At 39.3% G+C, this 19,804-nt stretch overlaps 1 long non-coding RNA gene across 1 annotated transcript; it reads left to right on the top strand.

The window, feature by feature from the left end:
- Window positions 1-214: 214 nt before the first annotated feature.
- On the top strand, window positions 215-4,673 carry LOC123478287 (uncharacterized). The gene is made up of 3 exons (XR_006653451.2): window positions 215-564; window positions 1,495-1,739; window positions 3,889-4,673. It is a non-coding gene; the product is annotated as an uncharacterized lncRNA (long non-coding RNA).
- Window positions 4,674-19,804: the final 15,131 nt, after the last annotated feature.

Raw genomic sequence — 19,804 nt, forward strand, 5'->3', positions numbered from 1 at the left:
TTTAAAATCCTCGTCAGATAATTAGATCATCTCTGTCATCTCGGTGTTGACATTGATTGTCTTTCTTCATTCAGTTGGAGACCTTCCTGGTTCTTGGTATAATGAGTGCTTTTGGATTGGAACTTAAATCTTTGTGTATTATGTCACAAGACTTTAGATCTTAGTTATACATTCTGTTTTCCTGAGTTTCTCTGGCACTGCTCCACCAGGGAAGAGGATGAAATGTGCCATTGCATTACTGCCAGGTGAAGAGAGAAATCCAGGTTTGCGGCTGACCATGGAAAGAAATAATAATAACCCTCTGCCCGTGAAGAGGGGGTATGGTCCTTGTTTCTGCTGGTCAGAGATGTGAGTTCTGGCTCCCTACAAGGCTACATTGATATCTCCTTGGCTGGAAGAAGAAAGAGTGACTCCTTACTGCTTTCCATGTGAATCCATGACACAATGAGGAAGGAGGTAGGTGGCCTTGTTACCAGTGCACAGTGGTGAAACTGCTGATGCCCCACCAGGCCTCCTCTGACATCACACCAGTGGGGAGAACGAGTGGAACCTCAGTACTTCCAGGTAAGTGGACGTCCCCACTCCCTAATCTGCCTCTCCGACACTACCTGGCAGAGCCATTTGGTGCCTTGTTACATTTCATGAAGTCGGGCTCTCCACTCAGCCTTTGCCTCTAAGGGTGAAGATGGGCTACAGTTTTTTCTGTGATGTTTGGCTGAAGTTGGACAGTTATTGTCTAAAAGTTTTCTGTCTTGCTAGGTTGCCCCTTTCCTCACCTTTTGGCTGGAGAGTACAGGCTGATGTTAGGGCCTTTGTTTATCTGTACCCATCGGCAATTCCAGGTTGTCAGTTTCCCAAGCTCCGAGCCATGGACATATGGGGTCAAAACAAAACCTAGGGCACTCACCACTGTGTCCTTCTTTGGGTCCCAAGGTCCCTAGCCAGTCTGTCTTCTTTCCTCAAACTTTCTGCCTTATCCTTGTTTTATATGTAATGTGCAGGATCCTTAATTGTACTTAAGAGGAAAAAGAGGGGAATTGCATCTACTTCATCTTCCTGCAAGTGAACGTCTTAATGAGCAAGAATTTTTAATGGGAGCATTGTGACTGAAGGCCAGATATAATCAAACCACAATGTTTTACTCCTTAATCCAGCCGTCAGACTTGCCATGTAAGGGGTGGAGTTGTTGCTGTGATATTTGCTTAGGCACAGGCTTGCGTCATTAGTATTACTTTCAACCCGTCAGCACGTTACAGAAATCCTTTAGGTCACTTAATATTTTCTTTCCACATTTTATGTACCATACGTTTGATTCTGGTAGGTAGGTGAAGGAATAATATAAGGGAATATTATATATGAAAATGGTCTATACAGAAATATAGAATATCATGAAACTTTAAGAGATAGCAAATATGTTTAATGATGAAACAAGGATTCCAAAAGGTGCCTCAAGCTAAAGGGATAAACAGAAACTGTTATGTTTCATTTTCACAGAAATTTAAAATCGGCACATAAGTTTAAAGTTTTACTTCAAAGGTCAAACACAGGATGAGGATAACTTGACCAACAGGATGATTGCCTTCTCCTCACCCTCTCCTCCTCCCTTCGGGTGCAAAGTACCTAGAGGTCCGGCAACTGTGAGCTCAGTTCAAGAGAGCGGCAGAGCAAGTACAAATGACATGTCAGGGTGCTTTGCACAAAGGAGACACAAGTGTTCTGAATAAGTCATATTGAAAAAGGTAACTGCCACAGTAGGCTACAACAAAAATATTACAGCAAATGTTCAAAAAGGTAATAATTTCACAAGGGTCTGCCTTAGTCAATTATATTTAAAATATACCCAGTCTTGTACAACATGTTAAAAAGTAAAGTTGTGTTGTTGTTTTTCTTTTCAGAGTATAAAAGCGATATATTCCCATTGTAAGCAATTTGGAAAATATAAGAAAGCTTAAGAAAGAATACTGAAAATGTCCATCAATAACCACTATAAATTATTTCTAGGTATCATACTTTCTAGTCTTATTAATTCAATATGTATTTACTGAGTGCCTACAATATGCCTATGATTCTTTCATGAATCCTGTTAGGCCCCGGTGACCAGCGGGAAACAAGAAGCATAGTCCTTGACCTCAGGGAGCAGGAACATGGGAGAGACAAACCTGTAAGCCAGTATTATGTCTGTAAAAGAATGCCTGGCACAATCACAGGTACAAAAATCATATCTTTTGAAAAATAAGTTAGTTGAAAGAACCAAGTCTCTTTAGTTGGCAGAAGACAAGACTAAGGAGAAATTTTAAAACTGTTCTCAAATATTTAAAGGAACAAAATAAATAACACTAGTTTAGATTATCTTAGAGGACAAATCGAAGACCGCTGTATGGAAGTTACAAAGAAGCAAATTTTGGTTCAGTATAGGAATGAATTATCTACTAATGAGAGTGAACCAAAACTGTTAGAGGCCTCTTTAAAAGTGGGGAATTCTCTACCCTGAAAGTGGCAAAGCTGGATGGCCATGATTAGGAATGCCAGAGGGACAGGCCATGCAAAGCAGGAAGCAGAGCATCAATGACTTTCATTACTAAATTATAGTGCTTTGATGCAAGTAAACCTGAGATAAACCAAGAACATGGCAATATATAGACTGTTGGAGTATGATGTCTGGAGCAGCAGAAACCATTTTCGTGTCATAGACAATAAGCATAAAAAAAGGCCAAAAGAAAATAAGCCAGGCCAAGAAAGACAAGTACGATATGATTCACTCAGGTGTGGAATCTAACAAACAAAATGAAGCAACAAGCAAAACAGAGACAGAATCAAACATGGAGAGCAGACGGACAACTGTCAATGGTGGAGGTCGGGGGAGGGAGCTGGGAGGAAGGGAGGAAGAGTTGAGCAAAAAAGAAAAAAAACTCACAGACACAGACTACAGTGTGGTGATTGCCCGGAGGAAGGGGGAGGGGGATGATGGAAAGTCACTTGATTTGGTGGGGTGAACACACCATACAGTGTACAATGATGTGTTGTAGAATTATGCACCTGAAACCTGCCTAATTTTGTTAAACAGTGTCACCCCAAATAAATTCAATGAAAAAAAGATAGAAAAAGAAACTAGAATAAAAAGAAAAGACCAAAAGATTTTCATTAATTGCATATCAATGCTAAGAACCACCTACCTCCACTATTTTTTAAATTTCTAAAACAAGTCAGTCCTTGCTTGTTTAAACCACTGTAGACGGGTGAATGTTACATGCAGTATTCTTCTTGTTAGGTATGGTAATTGTTTCCTGTGTGAGTTCCTGCCCCTAAAACACAGTGAGCGTAATGAAACATGGTGGTTGTACTCCATGCTTAGAATGGTTTGTCATGCAGCAACAGATAGCAGAGTCCATGACAGAGACTGGAAGAGAGCAGAATCGCACAATAAGACAGCCAGACATGTCCTGAACATTATCTAAAAAGCTAGTCAGATTTTAAGTTGAAAAGAGGGTAGGATGAGCTCTGAATATGATTTTTTAAAGCAACATGTGATGAGAAATTAGAGTCTGCATGCTAAGCACCATGCGGGTCAATTGTGAAGATAATTGCATGCCAATAAAGAGATGAGGAATGGGAAACGGAAGAGAGTGCCTTGGGACAATAGTTACTGGATAAAAGGAAGAAAAACATAGTGTTTTATAAGGAGCAAAAGATCTCAAAAATTTTTATAGCATTAGGAACTTTGCCAGAAGCCTCTAACCTTGTGAAAGTTAACTTTGAGTTAAAATCTTTGTGCCACTTAAATGATGAAACTCAGCGAAATTGGTCTATTTGTGATAATGTGTTCATGATGATTCTTCAGGTCTAGCAACTCTCTACTACTATTGTAAATCAAATTTTATTTTATTACAGGAGGAATCCTATAATTACAGCGGCAGATATTTCAAGGCTTTTCAAAATTATGCTGGCACAAGCACAGACTTACAAAGAACAATAATAGAAAAAGTTATTTAAAGAGAAAGTTTATAACCTTATTCTGCACATGATGGACAGTTTTTCCACTTTCTCACTGTGGCCTTCATTAACAGGTAAAGGAAAGCCTTCCAGAACCCGAAGCTCCTCCAAGTGACAGTATTATCTGTTCCTATTTACTGGCTGAAGAAGGGTCTAGGGGTGACATATCTCATTGTTGCTTTGAATCAACTAAAAAATTTCACATTTTTTGAGTTCAATGGCATTCAGAAATAGTCCTCCCAAAAAAGATGTTTACATTTCCAGAACAGTTTATTTTCCCATAAAATGACTGAATACACTCTTAGCTCAACCATAATATAGCTTTCCATCTCACTGTTACTGTGACTCGAAAAAATTGTCACAATGGTTGATATGGTTCTGGGTCAGCACTGTAGTTACAGTTGGAATTAACATTCTAGTAGGTTCCTCAAATAAACTCTAATTATTCCAAGGATAGAGTTAAAGCTTTATTTCTTACTCTATCACTTTTAAAATATACCATTTACTTTGCTGGAGAATGAAAAGACACTAAAGAAAGACATTAGAGTGACCAAGGCTACCCCTCTTTTCTGATCCACCCCTTCTCAGCTCTTTTGCATGGCACCAAATTCTACTCTATTCATTGACTCTTCCAGGAATAGGTCTCGTTCAATTAGGGTTGCCAAATCAAATACAAATATTGCAATGGACATATATATAAGAAAGCATTATCTGAATTCAAAGTTAACTAAGCATCCTGTATTTTTATATTCTAAGTAAGCAACCTTGCATGTAATATCACTGGAGGAACCGTTTTCCTTTCTAAGGAGTCCCTCCTAGCCCTCCTAAGGAATATCTAGGATTTGCTATTAACACTGTTACAACAGAGCTATATTAGAAGTTCAAACAAGTAAAATCCTTATTACACAAATACAAAACTTACAGTGTCTGGGTTTCATATAGACAGTGTATTCTCCAGAGCTGCCTTGGTGTTGAACTCCTCCCCGCTCACGCAAACGCACACATGCTTTACGTGCACACACACGCACAGCACACACACAGGTATTAAGCACATGCTCCTCTCACTTTCTCATCCATGGGGTTGGAGCAGACCTTGCAAGCAGGAAGAGAAGCCTCTCCCCTACGTGCCAGCACAGGGCCCTCCTGTAGCCGCCAGCCAGGCTCTGTGAGGCAGTGCTGTCATAGTCTGCTCGGTTGCATGGTTCCACTTGATGGACCCCATCATTGTGGAAATAGAACCTTATTCTGAAATAAAACAGGGAACAATTTGTGTTGTTGGAAGATTCCAAATCTCTCCTTGCCACGGTGTTCTCCCACTCTGAGTAGAGGATACCTCCAAAAGCCTCCAATCCACTCTGGATCATCTTTCCCAAATTAGTCCACCAAAGGCCTGGCTGCTGGCTCAGGCCCACTTCTTTCATTAGTATTTCTCTCTCTTACACTCTTGTTGCAGCTAGACGTAGAAGAAATTGACAGTTCTCTAGTCTAAACCCTATTTTTTACAAATGGGATTGCTAAAACCCAGAGGCGACATGATGCCCTGAGTCACAAAGGTAAAGTATCCACTGCGGGACAAGGTCCACCCAGGGTTCTTTCCAGCACCACCCTGTGCCTCACTCAGCAACCCGGCTTTCTCAGCTAAGACACAGTTGCTCAAGTCAAATCCCAGGAAATTAATTCTTGCTATGCAGTCTATAAGAAATTACTTTATTAAACAGACTTTTAATTTGCTCATTTATAAGAAAAACATCTACTTCCCTTGTGGGATAAACAATACTTTTTATCTAGATCAGGGATGGTAAACTTTTTTTGGAAAAAATATCCAGATAGTAAATATTCTAGGATTTGCATCCATGTAGTCTCTCTATTTCCATTTCAAAAACAACGTTTTGGAGATCCTACTTCCAATCAAATTTTTTCATCAATAGCTATTTAAGATGTCCTGGCGTGGCAGCCATGGGGGTGCCCCACACAAATTTCCTTTAAAAGAACATGCTGTGAGGGACATAGCTTACTGAAAATCTCCAGTCACCACACTTGGGGTGTTCCCACCGTAGCATTTGCTGGGAGACCGCATTTTCCTAGGACTACTCTCAGCCAGTAAGTTCACATGACGGGGGACCAGAATGGTCATTCCTGCCTAATTTGGGATTACTCTAAAACAACGGTCAATAAATGTTTTTCTGTAAAGAGTCAAATAATAAATATTTAAAGTTTTTCAGCTATATGTTCACTGTTACCACTACTCACCTCTGCCATTTTATCACAAAAGTAACCATAGACAATATGTAAATTAATGGGTGTGACTGTATTAAATTTTAATTACAATACTAGGTGGCAGACTACTTTTGTCCCATGGGCCATTGTATGCCAACCTCTGCTCTAAAAGATGAAGGGACCCCTCACTGACCTGGCCAAATATTTCTCAGAACTGTGCTGTGATCTGAGGGTCTTCCTACCCAATCTTTCCCACTCTCTCTCCTTCACAGGTATCAGACCTGTGTACTCCTGTTCTCCCTGCTTGCTCTTCTTCCTTCTTCCTTTATTCTTCATTGGCATTTTGCCCAAGGAAATCTCTTGCACATTAATCCCTTGTTGATCTCTGCTACTCTGAAGTCACAACTAGCATTCCTCGCATTTATTTCAAATGTGATTGGCTGCCAGTAGAGTCTACATAAATTATGCATAAAATGTGACACAAAGTAAAATTTGCTATATTGGTTTCATTCACAAAAAAAAGATTAGTTTAAAATAAAATGATACACATAAGTCGAATATAATATGGGGTGGAAAAGAGGGAGAAAGGATGAAGTAATGGGACTACAATGGACTCCCCTCAGAAGACCTGAGATGAGCTCTTGCTTTGGCATTTTTTGGCCCTGTGGCCTTCAGCTCTCTCAGCTCCACTGGGAAATGGTTTGATCCTGCTTTCCATATCTCACAGTGTTGCTGAGAGAACATATGGGAAAGCACAGCACTGTCATTCAAAACACTGCTTGTGTCTGGCACATTGGAATCATTGCACTTCTTTTTATCCTTAATCAGTTCCACAGCATTTCATTGATGAGTTGAATTGTTGATTTTATAGGAAATATAAGGTTATTCCATGTAAAGGAATAAATAGGAAAGACTATGCATTGTTCAAATAAGTTGTTCTGGCTGGCCATTGTCCTTGGTTGAAGTACAAGGGTAATGTGGCCAATATTGCAAGCTTGATCCCCTCACTGACCAACTGTCTTTGAACTGAGGACAGATAAGGCATCTCTCACCTGCATCAACTAACTTGCTTCCAAAGGAAACAGACAAATTGTCACCATTACAGGAATAAATATTCAAAGTTTATATCTGTTTACATTGGACTAGGGGTATCATCATCTAATCCGAAGCACAGTCCCCCAATCACCAGGATCAGGCCATGGATTTCTCACTGGTCCCTCCAGACTGAAATGGATTGGTATTCATTCCCCAGATATGAAAAGAGACAAGAGAAATAACTAAAACTCTCCTCAGGTTTGTGTTTTATTAGAGCAGGGAGGCACAGAGGCAACAACCAGGGAAGTTCTATACCTATGTGAGTTTCATAAGTCAACATTAGTGTGTATTGGTAAAGGTTACATAAAATGACTCTTTTGTCCAGAGAATAGACTGAGAATAAGAGGCTCAAGGACTATTAGTGTAAAAATGAATCATGTGGAAAGACAAAGGCAAAAAGCTACAAAAAGGCTTTTAAGAATATTTGCTGAATTGTGAGAAATTAGCATAAACCCAAGGAAAGAGTTATAAAGTTTACTTATTTGTTCACTCAAACTTATTTATGAGCACCTACTATGTACCAGACATTGCTCTAGGTATAAGGATTTGGGGGCACCCAAGACACAGAGTCTACTTACATTTCTATCATGAGAAGGTAGCCCCCAAAAAGTAGCACGCACTTTAAAATTACTTTCAGAGCATGACAAAGCTATGAAGAAAATAAACCAAGATAAAATGGGACAGAGGGTGGAAGATAATGTAGTCAGGGTAAGCCTCTTGAAAGAGGTCACGTTTCAGCCAGACAAACAATGCAAAGGGAGACAACCACAGGGTGATGGGAGAAGACATTTATATGTAGAGGAAATGGTAAGTGCAAAGACCCTGAGGCAGGGACAAGATTGAAACATGTAAGAACAGAAGAAAGGCCAGTGTGTCTGGTACTTAGTGAACCAGAGGAAGAGGAATGTGAAACAAGGTCACAGACACAAGCAGGGACCCAATCAGGGCTTTGAGACCAAGGTTAGGCGCTCAGATTTTATTCTAATGAAATGAGAAGCCACTGAACCACTAGACTCTTTTAATCAGATTAAAGGTGGAAGCAAACTGATTCACCAACAGGACTCCTTCTTAGAGATAAAGACCTCATCTTGCTCATCTATCTTTCCTTTGGGACCTAGTCAGTGCTTAACATATGGTATGTTCTCACTAATTCTCATTGTACTGAATTGAGAAAAAACAATTTATGTGCAGCCAACACTGATCCTCACATATGGGAGGGGACCCTGAAAAGAATGGAATTTATTTATAAAAATTGTGTATTTATTCTCACATGGTTAAACTTCAGTCATCTTCAAAGTACTCTCCATTGGATGCGATACACCTACTGAGACTTTTTTTTCCACTGCTCAAAATAGTTTTTGGACTCATTGATTTTGATGCCTTTTAGTGCTTTAGCCATTTTTGCTTCACCTCTTCCAAACCAGTAAACATTTCCCTTTGAGAATTTTTTTTATCCAGGGAAACAAACAAACAAACAAAAGTCACTTGTGGGTGATATTGGGTGATAGAGAGTATGTAGAGAGGGGGCCATGCTGTTTTTAGACAACTGCTGAACACTCCACATAATGTAGGCAGGTGTGCTCATAAATCACCCATCATGAAATGGACAAGTGCCATTGAAAGAGTCTTCAGGACTTCCAGCCAAGATGGAGGCATAGGTAGATACAACCTCCTCTTACAACCAAAAGAAGAACAACAACAAATTTAAAAACAAAAAAGTAACAAGAACTGCCAGAAAACTGAACTGTGTGGAAGTCTGACAACTAAGGTATTAAAGAAATATTCATCCAGACCAGTAGGAGGGGCAGAGATGGGCAGCCAAGACAAAGAGCACACACAGCAAGGCAGAGGATAGAGGACCAGGACGGGCAAGGTGGTGGCTGATGGGGTGGTCCCACATTTGCATGCAGATAAACTGGGAGGAACAACTGGGGAGCAAGAGAGACAGCAAAACCCTGGGTTCCATCATGAGGAAAGAAAGCTGCAAATCCTCTGGCTGTAAAAATCTATGGGGGTTGTGGCAACAGGAGAAACTCCCAGCCTCACAGGAGAGTTCATTAGAGAGACCCACAGGGTCCTAGAGCATACACAAACCCACCCACCTGAGAATCAGCACCAGAAGGGCCAAATTTGTTTGTGGATAGTGGGGAAGTGACTGAAAGCCTGCCAAGAAATGAGCAAGTGGCATTGTTCCTTCTCAGATCCCTCCCCCATACACAGCACCACAACACAGCAAAGAGGGTTTCCCCACCATGGCAAATACCTAAGGCTCCACCCATTACAATGTAACAGGCATGCCAAGACAAAGAAATATGTCCAAATGAAAGAACAGATCAAAGCCTCCAAAATAGAAGTAGATGATGAAGAAATAGCCAACTTATCAGATGCAGAGTTCAAAACACTGGTAATCAGGATGCTCACAGAAATGGTTGAGTATGGTCTCAAAATAGAGGAAAAAGTGAAGGCTATGCGAAGTGAAATAAAGAATATTATACAGAGAACCAACACTGAAATGAAGGTAATTGGGACTCAAATCAATGATTTGGAGCAAAAGGAAGAAATAAACATTCAACCAGAACAGAATGAAGAACAAGAATTCAAAAAAATGAGGAGAGGCTTAGGAACCTCCAGGACAACTTTAAACATTTCAACATCTGAATCATAGGGGTGCCAGAAGGAGAAAAGGAACAGCAAGAAACTGAAAACTTATTTGAAAACATAATGGAGAACTTCCCCAATCTGGAAAAGGAAATAGACTTCCAGGAATTCCAGGAAGCTCAAAGAGTCCCATGGAAGTTGGACCCAAGGAAGCAAACACCAAGGCACATCATAATTACATTATCCAAGATTAAAGATAAGGAGATAATCTGAAAAGCAGCAAAAGAAAAGGAGACACTTACTTACAAAGGAGTTCCCATAAGACTATCAGCTGATTTCTCAAAAGAAACCTTGCAGGCAAGAAGGGGCTAGAAAGAAATATTCCAAGTCATGAAAGGCAAGGACCTACATCCAAGATTACTCTATCCAGCAAAGCTATCATTTAAAATGGAAGGGCAGATCAAGTGCTTCCCAGATAAGGTCAAGTTAAAGGAGTTCATCATCACCAAGCCTTTATTATGTGAAATGTTAAAGGGACTTATCTAAGAAAAAGAAGATCAAAACTATGAACAGTAAAATGACAACAAACACAACTATCAACAACTGAACCTAAAAAATACACAAAAACAAAAACAAACTAAGCAAACAACAAGAACAGGAACAGGATCACAGAAATGGAGATCACATGGAGGGTTATCAGTGGGGAGAGAGAGGGAGGAGATTGGGAGAAAAAGGTACAGAGAATAAGAAGCTTAAATGGTAGGTACAAAATAGTAGGAGGTTAAGAATACTAAAGGAAATGTAGAAGCCAAAGAACTTATATGGATGACTCATGGACATGAACTAAGGAAGGGGGAATGCTTGTGGGAGGGGTGGTGGGCAATAAAGGAGAGAAAAAATGGGACAACTATAATAGCATAATCAATAAAATATATTTTTTTTAAAAAGAGAGTCTCAAAAAGAATTCACTGATGCTGAATACAGCCTCTCACAACAATGCTACCTGCTGCATGACACAGATGGGTTCCTAGAATGCTCACCTAGTGGGGGGAGCCTGTACTACAAGGGTTCTACCCTCCAGAAGATAATTCCAGGTTTTTCTGGGTCCCCACTCTTACTCTGAGGTGGTATAATTTGAGGGGTATAATTGCTTTTTATTCTTTTTTATAATTTAGTGACTGGAAAAATATCTGATACTTCACTTTTAGAAATATTTAAATGAATGGATAAGGCAGATACTGAAATTATAGTGAAAAGTACAGCTGCTAGACAAATAGATTTCATCATGGGGAGAAATGTTACTTTCAGAATCTACTCTAGCTAGGAAAGCACTTTTGAGAGTGAAAGGAAACTACTGTTTATAATTATATTGGGTGTGAAGTGGGACTTCCCAGGGCACTCTGGAACACATGGCCACCCTGAATATAGTTTTTATTAAATCTTTCCAAATTATCGGCTCAATCCACTGTCAATGGTTCCATATTTGCTAAGATAACTTCTGATGACTAATTTATTTGTTTTGTTTTTAACCATCAAGAGCATTAACACCTAGATCAAGTCCCCCAATTAGAGATTAACATGTGAGTTAAAAATGTAGGTTAGTCTCACTTCTACCCTTGAAATATCAATGTGCTATTTTTTCCCCAAACTATGTTTGTTGATATATTGACCTGGTCACACACAAACAAGATTCGTAAGACATGGCATATTATTTTTTTATAAAGCCTTTATTTCACATTTATCATTAACCTTTGGAATCAAGCTATCAATCTGATTTTAGGATTTTCTCCTTTTTAAATAAACTTCTGACTTATCATTTTCAATAATAAATAGTTGCTTATGGTTTGTTTGTTTATTTTCCCTTTGATAAAGCCAACAGTACAATATGGCACTTTACTTTGCTTTCAAACATGAGTGATTTTCCTATGGTTTTGTCAGTTGTAAGAGTAAGAAAACAGGTTCTGTCTAAACAAGTTCTCTAATAGAGTAATCCTAGTAGACTGCATCCCTACAATCATATTCATCTCTTAAGTGTACTTTTCAGCTGATTTGCCAAACAGCCTTGGCTTGTCAGAACAGAGCCTGGGCAGAAAGGAAAGATATAAAATGGAAAAATAAAATGATAGAGTTGAAGTTTCCTATTTGAGCTTACAGTTTCTTCTATATTATTCTGAAAATTGGCTTGCATCAAAGTGCAGCCTGAGGAATGGCGGAAGCAAAAGAACATGCCTACCTGAAGAAGCCTCTCAGAGGCCTGATAAAGTGAATTCTAATTTGTAAGTTCAGCTTCACCCATTAATGTAGCTACCCAGAAATCAGGGCTCCCAAGGAACTTGGAAAAGGTCATGGTTGACCTCTAGTTGTACACAGCAGGAGAAATTTGCTAATTCCCTGCATTAATCCTGTACAAATGGAAACCAGCACCTCCTAAAGTCACCACTGCTTTTCTGTGCCCCCCCTCCCTCTGCAACATGCTAAGATTAGTCCTATTTGGGGACATTTGCAGTAGCTGACCTCTCTACCTGGAACACTTTTCTCCAGATCTTCACATGAGCAACTCCCTCTCCCCATTTAGCTGAGATTTCATCTCCATAGATCAGCCTTCCCCAAACATTAGTCCCACTCGTTATCCTGGCTTTCTTTTTTATCAGCATACATGTCTGCTCACTTACACATTCATGCATTTACTGTCTGCCCCACACATTCACACATTCCCAACAGGTCTCAGAAGATGAAAAACTTGTCTCCAGCGTACACTGTCTGGCACAAGTAGTATACAGTATACAGATAAATCACGAATGAATAAACAAATGCCCTTCAGGGTCAGTGTCCTGAGACCTTCTGCAGAAGGCATCCCAGATCCTTCCCTTCTGGAGTACCCACTAGCTGTTGCCATCACTCTGGCACTGAGTCACCAACTGTCTCAGCCTATAATCTAGCTAGCTCATCCCGTTTCAAAAAGAACTAACACGTTGGCAACTCAAAGCAACAGGCTATATCTAATCTTCTAATGTCACATTTTGCTTGGGTGCTTAAGTAACTACTTCCCTTTCTATACTGTGAGTTTTATGTAGACCCAAACCCCTTCTGATTCATCTGTGTATCCCCTGCATTTAACAATAAAGCCGATTATACTGGAAGTGCCAACTACATGTTTGCTGAACCAAAATTATATTCCTTAACCACCACTTCAGTATGGTAGATAGTAATGCTTCCAAAAGAAATATTATCTCATTCTAAAATAATCCATTATGTTCTTTTAAAACTAGCTTTCTTGAGGTATAATTGACATATAACATTGTGTAAATTTAAGGTGTACAAGATGCTGATCTGACTCACATATGTATTGCAACATCATTGCCACTATAGTGTTAGCTAACACTATGGAATCTGCTAAGAGCAGATTCAATATTCCCAGCTGGCAGGTTGTCTCTCATATGCCCATTGCATTTTCCCCAACCAGCTGAGTTCTGTTCTTATCATGTGTCCAAGGATCTGTTCCATATCTGTTTGCCAGTCATTTGTTATTATATTTGCACAACTTAATTAAACATTTGGCAAATTTATAAAATCTTAATAGAAAATAAATATTTTGTTTATATAAAACTTAAGTGGAAAGTTTATAGAGACTCAATAAAGAACCCCCCCAAAATATTTCTGTTTGATTATATCTAATAAGATAATTATAAATGATGAGGAAAATTTTATAAAGATCTAGAAGAATTCTGTCCTCAAATTGTTTCACAAATGTCAATAAAGAAATTGAACTGGAAAACACAGGATATGCATTATTGATGTGAATATTCCAAAAGGGAAAAAACCCTAAAACAAATGGTCTTGATTCTAAATCAAAAGATTGGTAAATAAGTATTATATGTATGGTGATCAACCAAAATGTTTAAGATATGAGTATATCATTTTTTATCATACCAAATACTAGTATTAATCTAAGTTTATGTCAAGATTTTGCATACATACAGCACAAATCAACTATAGCCAACTTAAGGCCAAAAAAGGAATTGATTAGAACAAAGTGACGTATGTCAAAGAGAAAAAATTTTCCTCCATCTTCATAGGTTCTTCCAGCTGGTCTAATAATTAAATTGACATGAGACTTCCTGCCAAGATGGAGGCATGGGTAGATACATTTAGCCTCCTTGCACAACCAAAAGAAGAACAACAGCAAACTTAAAAAATAAAAGTAACCAAACTGCCAGAAAATTGAACTGTATGGAAGTCCAACAACCAAGGAGTTAAAGAAGTAACATTCATTCAGACTGGTAGAAGGGGCAGAGATGGGGACCAGGGCAGAGAAGACATGCAGCAAAGCAGCAGCTGGCAGAGCGGGCAGCCCCACATTTGTGTGTGCGTAAACGGGGAGGAACAACTGGGGAGAGAGACAGACCATGCAACCCAGAGTTCAGCACAGGAAAAGAAAGCCTCAAAAACTCTAGCTGTAAAAACCTGTGGAGTTACAACAGTGGGAGAAACTCCAAGTGTCACAAGAGAACTCACTGGAGAGACCCACAGGGTCCTAGAATGTACACAAACCCATCCACCCAAGAATCAGCACCAGAAGGGCCCAATTTGTTTGTGGTTAGTCGGGGAAGTGACTGAAAGCCAGCCGAGAGCAGAGCAAGCAGCATTGTTCCCTCTTGGACCCTTCCCCTACATACAGCACCACAATGTAGCCACGTGGCCTGCCTAGCCCTCGTAAATGCCTAAGGCTCTGCCCCTCATAACACAACAGGCACACAGAGACAAAGAAATATGGCCCAAATGAAAGAACAGATCAAAGCTCCAAAAATAGAACTAAGCAATAAAGAGAGAACCAATATATCAGAAGCAGAGTTCAAACCACTGGTAATCAGGATGCTCACAGAAATGATTGAGTGTAGCTGCAAAATAGAGCAGAAACTGAAGGCTATGCAAATAAAGAAAAAAGTGAAATAAAGAAAAATGTACAGGACCCTGGTCGGTGTGACTCAGTAGATTCAGTGCTAGCCTGAGAACCAAAGGGTCACTGGTTAGATTCCCAATCAGGGCACATGCCTGAGTTTTGGGCCAGGTCTCCAACTGGAATGCACAAGAGGCAACCGCACATTGATGTTTCTCTCCTCTCTTTCTCCTTCCTTTCTTTTCTCTCTAAGAATAAATAAATAAATATTTAAAAAGAAAAAAATAAAAATATATAAGGAACCAACAATGAAAGGAAGGAAACTGGGAGTCAAATCAACAATTTGGACCAGAAAGAAGAAATAAACATTCAACCAGAACAGAATGAAGAAACAAGAATTCAAAAATGTGAGGAGAGGCTTAGGAACCTCCAGGACAACTTTAAACATTCCAACATCTGAATCATAGGGGTGCCAGAAGGAGAAAAGGAACAGCAAGAAACTGAAAACTTATTTGAAAGCATAATGAAGGAGAACTTCGCAATCTGGAAAAGGAAATAGACTTCCAGGAAGTCCAGGAAGCTCAGAGAGTCCCATGAGAAGGTGGACCCAAGGAAACACACACCAAGGCACATCATAATTACATTATCCAAGATTAAAGATAAGGAGATAATCTGAAAAGCAGCAAGAGAAAAGGAGACACTTACCTACATAGGAATTCCCATAAGACTATCAGCTGATTTCTCAAAAGAAACCTTGAAGGCAAGAAGGGTCTGGAAAGAAGTATTCAAAGTCATGAAAGGCAAGGACCTAGGTCCAAGAACACTCTATCCAGCAAAGCTATCATTTAAAATGGAAGGGCAAAGAGAGAGGAACACAGGTAGGAAAAAATGGCAATGAATAACTACCTGTCGATAATAACCTTAAACGTAAATGGATTAAATGCTCCAATCAAAAGACACAGAATAGCTGAATGGATAAGAAAACATGACCCACATATATGCTGCCTACAAGAGACCCATCTCAGGACAAAAGACCTACACAGACTGAAAGTGAAGGGCTGGAAACAAATTTTCCAAGCAAACGGACAGGAAAAAAAAGCAGGGGTAGCAATACTCATATCAGACAAAATAGACTTCCAAAGAAGGGCCATAAAGAGAGACGCGGAAGGTCACTTCATAATACTCAAAGGAAGAATCCACCAAGAAGACATAAACATTATAAATATATATGCACCCAACATAGGAGCACCCAAATACATAAAGAAAATCTTGGAGGACTTCAAGAAAGATATTGACAGCAACACAATTATAGTAGGGGACTTTAACACCCCACTGTCAAAAATGGACAGTCTTCCAAACAAAATATCAAGAAGGATATTGTGTCGCTTAAAAACATCCTAGATGAAATGGACTTAACTGATATATATAGAGCTTTTCATCCAAAAGAAGCAAAATACACATTCTTTTCAAGTGTACATGGAACATTTTCAAAGATAGACCACATGATAGGACACAAAGCAAGCCTCAACAAATTCAAGAAAATTGAAATCATATCAAGCATTTTCTCTGACCACAAGGGACTGAAACTAGAAACCAACCCCAAAGGAAAAAATCCAAAACACTCAAAATCATGGAGACTGAATAGCATGCTATTGAACAATGGGTCAAGAACGAGATTAGGGAAGAAATCAAAAACTTTCTGGAAACGAATGAAAATGAACTCACAACAACCCAAAACCTATGGGACACAGCTAAGGCAGTCCTGAGAGGGAAGTTCATAGCAATACAGGCCTACCTTAAAAAGATAGAAACATTTCAAACAAACAACCTAACCCTACGCCTACAAGAACTGGAGGAACAACAACAAAGACAGCCCAGAGCAAGTAGAAGGAAGGAAATAACCAAGATCAGAGCAGAGTTAAATGACATAGAGACTAAAAGCACAATTCTAAGGATCAATGAATCCAGCACCTGGTTCTTTGAAAAGATAAACAAAATCGACAAGCCTTTAAGTAGGCTCATCAAGAAAAAAAAGAGAGAGGATGCAAATAAACACAATTAGAAATGAAAGAGGAGAGATTACAACTGATACCATAGAAATACAAAAGATTTTAAGAAATTACTACGAAGAACTGTATGCCAAGAAATTTGAAAACCTAGGTGAAATGGACACATATCTAGAAAAATACAATCTTCCAAAATTGAATGAAGAAGAAGCAGAAAACCTGAACAGACCAATAACAGCAGATGAAATTGAAGCAGTCATCACAAAACTCCCAACACACAAAAGGCCTGAACCAGATGGTTTCACAGGAGAATTCTACAAAGCATTTAAGGAAGACCTAACCCCTATCCTTCACAGACTATTCGAAAAAATCCAAACTGATGGAAGACTCCCAAACTCTTTTTATGAAGCCAGCATCACCCTAATCCCAAAACCAGATAAAGACACAACAAAGAAAGAAAACTTCAGGCCAATATCGCTGATGAACATAGACGCTAAAATTCTCAACAAAATATTGGCAAACCTCATCCAGCAATACGTTAAAAAGATCATACACCATGACCAAGTGGGATTCATCCCAGGGATGCAAGGATGGTACAATATTCGCAAATCAATAAACATAATACATCACATCAACAACAGCAAAGACAAAAATCACATGATCATATCAATAGATGCAGAAAAAGCATTTGATAAGGTACAGCACCCATTTATGATAAAAACCCTCAGCAAAGTGGGAATAGAGGGAGCATTCCTCAACATAATAAAGGCCGTATATGAGAGACCTACAGCCAACATCATACTCAATGGACAAAAACTTAGAGCTTTCCCACTAAGATCAGGAACAAGACAAGGATGCCCTCTCTCACCACTCCTATTCAACATAGTATTGGAAGTCCTAGCCACAGCAATCAGACAAGAAAAAGAAATAAAAGGCATCCAAATTGGAAAGGAGGAAATGAAACTCTCACTGTTTGCAGATGACATGATAGTGTACATGAAAAATCCTATAGACTCCACCAAAAAACTACTGGACCTAATAAATGAATTTGGCAAAACAGCTGGATACAGAGTCAATACTCAGAAATCAAAGGCATTCCTGTATACCAACAACGAAACTGCAGAAACAGAAATCAGGGGAAAAAATCCCATTTGCCGTAGCAACAAGAAAAATAAAGTTCCTAAGAATAAACCTAACCAAGGAGGCAAAAGACCTGTACTCAGAAAACTACACAACACTGAAGAAAGAAATTAAGGAAGACACAAACAAATGGAAGCATGTACCATGCTCATGGATTGGAAGAATTAACATCATCAAAATGGCCATACTACCCAAAGTAATTTATAGATTCAATGCAATCCCTATTAGAGTACCAATGACATATTTCACAAATATAGAACAAACATTTCAGAAATTTATATGGAACCATAAATGACCCTGAATAGCTGCAGCAATTTTGAGAAAGAAGAACAAAGCAGGAGGGATCACAATACATGATATCAAACTGCATTACAAGGCCACTGTAATCAAAACAGCCTGGTACTGGCATAAAAACAGGCACATAGACCAATGGAACAGAACAGAGAGCCCACAAATAAACTCAAGTCTTTACAGTCAATTAATATTTGACAAAGGAGGCAGGAGCATAAAATGGAGCAAAAACAGTCTCTTCAACAGATGGTGTTGGGAGATCTGGACAGCTACGTGCAAAAAAATGAAATTCAATCACCAACTTACACCATACACAAAAATAAGTTCAAGATGGATAAAAGACTTAAATATAAGTCATAACACCATAAAAGTCCTAGAGGAAAACATTGGCAGGAAAATCTCAGACATTCCACACAGCAACATCCTCACAGACATGTCCCCTAAAGCAAGGGACATAAAGGAAAGAATAAGCAAATGGGACCTCATCAAAATAAAAAGCTTCTGCATGGCTAAAGAAAACAGCATTAAAATGAAAAGAGAACCAACAGTATGGGAAAACATATTTGCCAATGATACCTCAGACAAGGGCCTGATCTCCAACATATATAAAGAACTCACACGACTGCACTCCAGGAAGACAAATAACCCAATTAAAAAATGGGCAAAGGACTTGAACAGACAATTCTCCAAGGAAGACATACGGAGGGCCCAGACACATATGAAAAGATGCTCAGCATCACTAGCCATCAGAGAGATGCAAATTAAAACCACACTGAGGTACCATCTCACACCAGTCAGAGTGGCCAACATAAACAAATCCACAAACAAATGTTGGAGAGGATGCGGAGAAAAGGGGACCCTAGAGCACTGTTGGTGGGAATGCAGACTGATGAGGCCACTGTGGCAAACAGTATGGAATTTCCTCAGAAAACTAAAAATGGAACTGCCCTTTGACCCAGCAATTCCGCTGCTGGGATTATACCCTAAGAACACTGAAACACCAATCCAAAAGAACCTGTGCACCCCAATGTTCATAGCAGCACAATTTACAATAGCCAAGTACTGGAAGCAACCTAAGTGCCCATCAACAAACGAGTGGATCCAAAAACTATGGTATATTTACACAATGGAATTCTATGCAGCAGAGAGAAAGAAGGAGCTTATACCCTTTGCAATAGCATGGATGGAACTGGAGAGCATTATGCTAAGTGAAATAAGCCAGGAGGTGAGGGACAAATACCATATGATCTCACCTTTAACTGGAACATAATCAACAGAAGAAAAAAGCAAACAAAATATAACCAGAGACATTGAAGTTAAGAACAATCTAACAATAGCCAGGGGGAGTGGGGTGGGGACAGTGGGAAGAGGGGATTACAGGAACTACTATAAAGGACACATGGACAAAATCAAGGGGGAGGGTGGAGATGGGGGAGGGAGGGGGGTTGGGCTGGGGTGGGGTGGAGGGATGGGGAGAAAAGGCACACAACTGCAACTGAATAACAATAAAAAATTAAAATTAAAACAAACAAAAAAACAAAAAAGAACAATCTAACAATGGTCAGGGGGG

This window comes from Desmodus rotundus, chromosome 3, assembly GCF_022682495.2.
Source record: "Desmodus rotundus isolate HL8 chromosome 3, HLdesRot8A.1, whole genome shotgun sequence".
Taxonomy (NCBI): domain Eukaryota; kingdom Metazoa; phylum Chordata; class Mammalia; order Chiroptera; family Phyllostomidae; genus Desmodus; species Desmodus rotundus.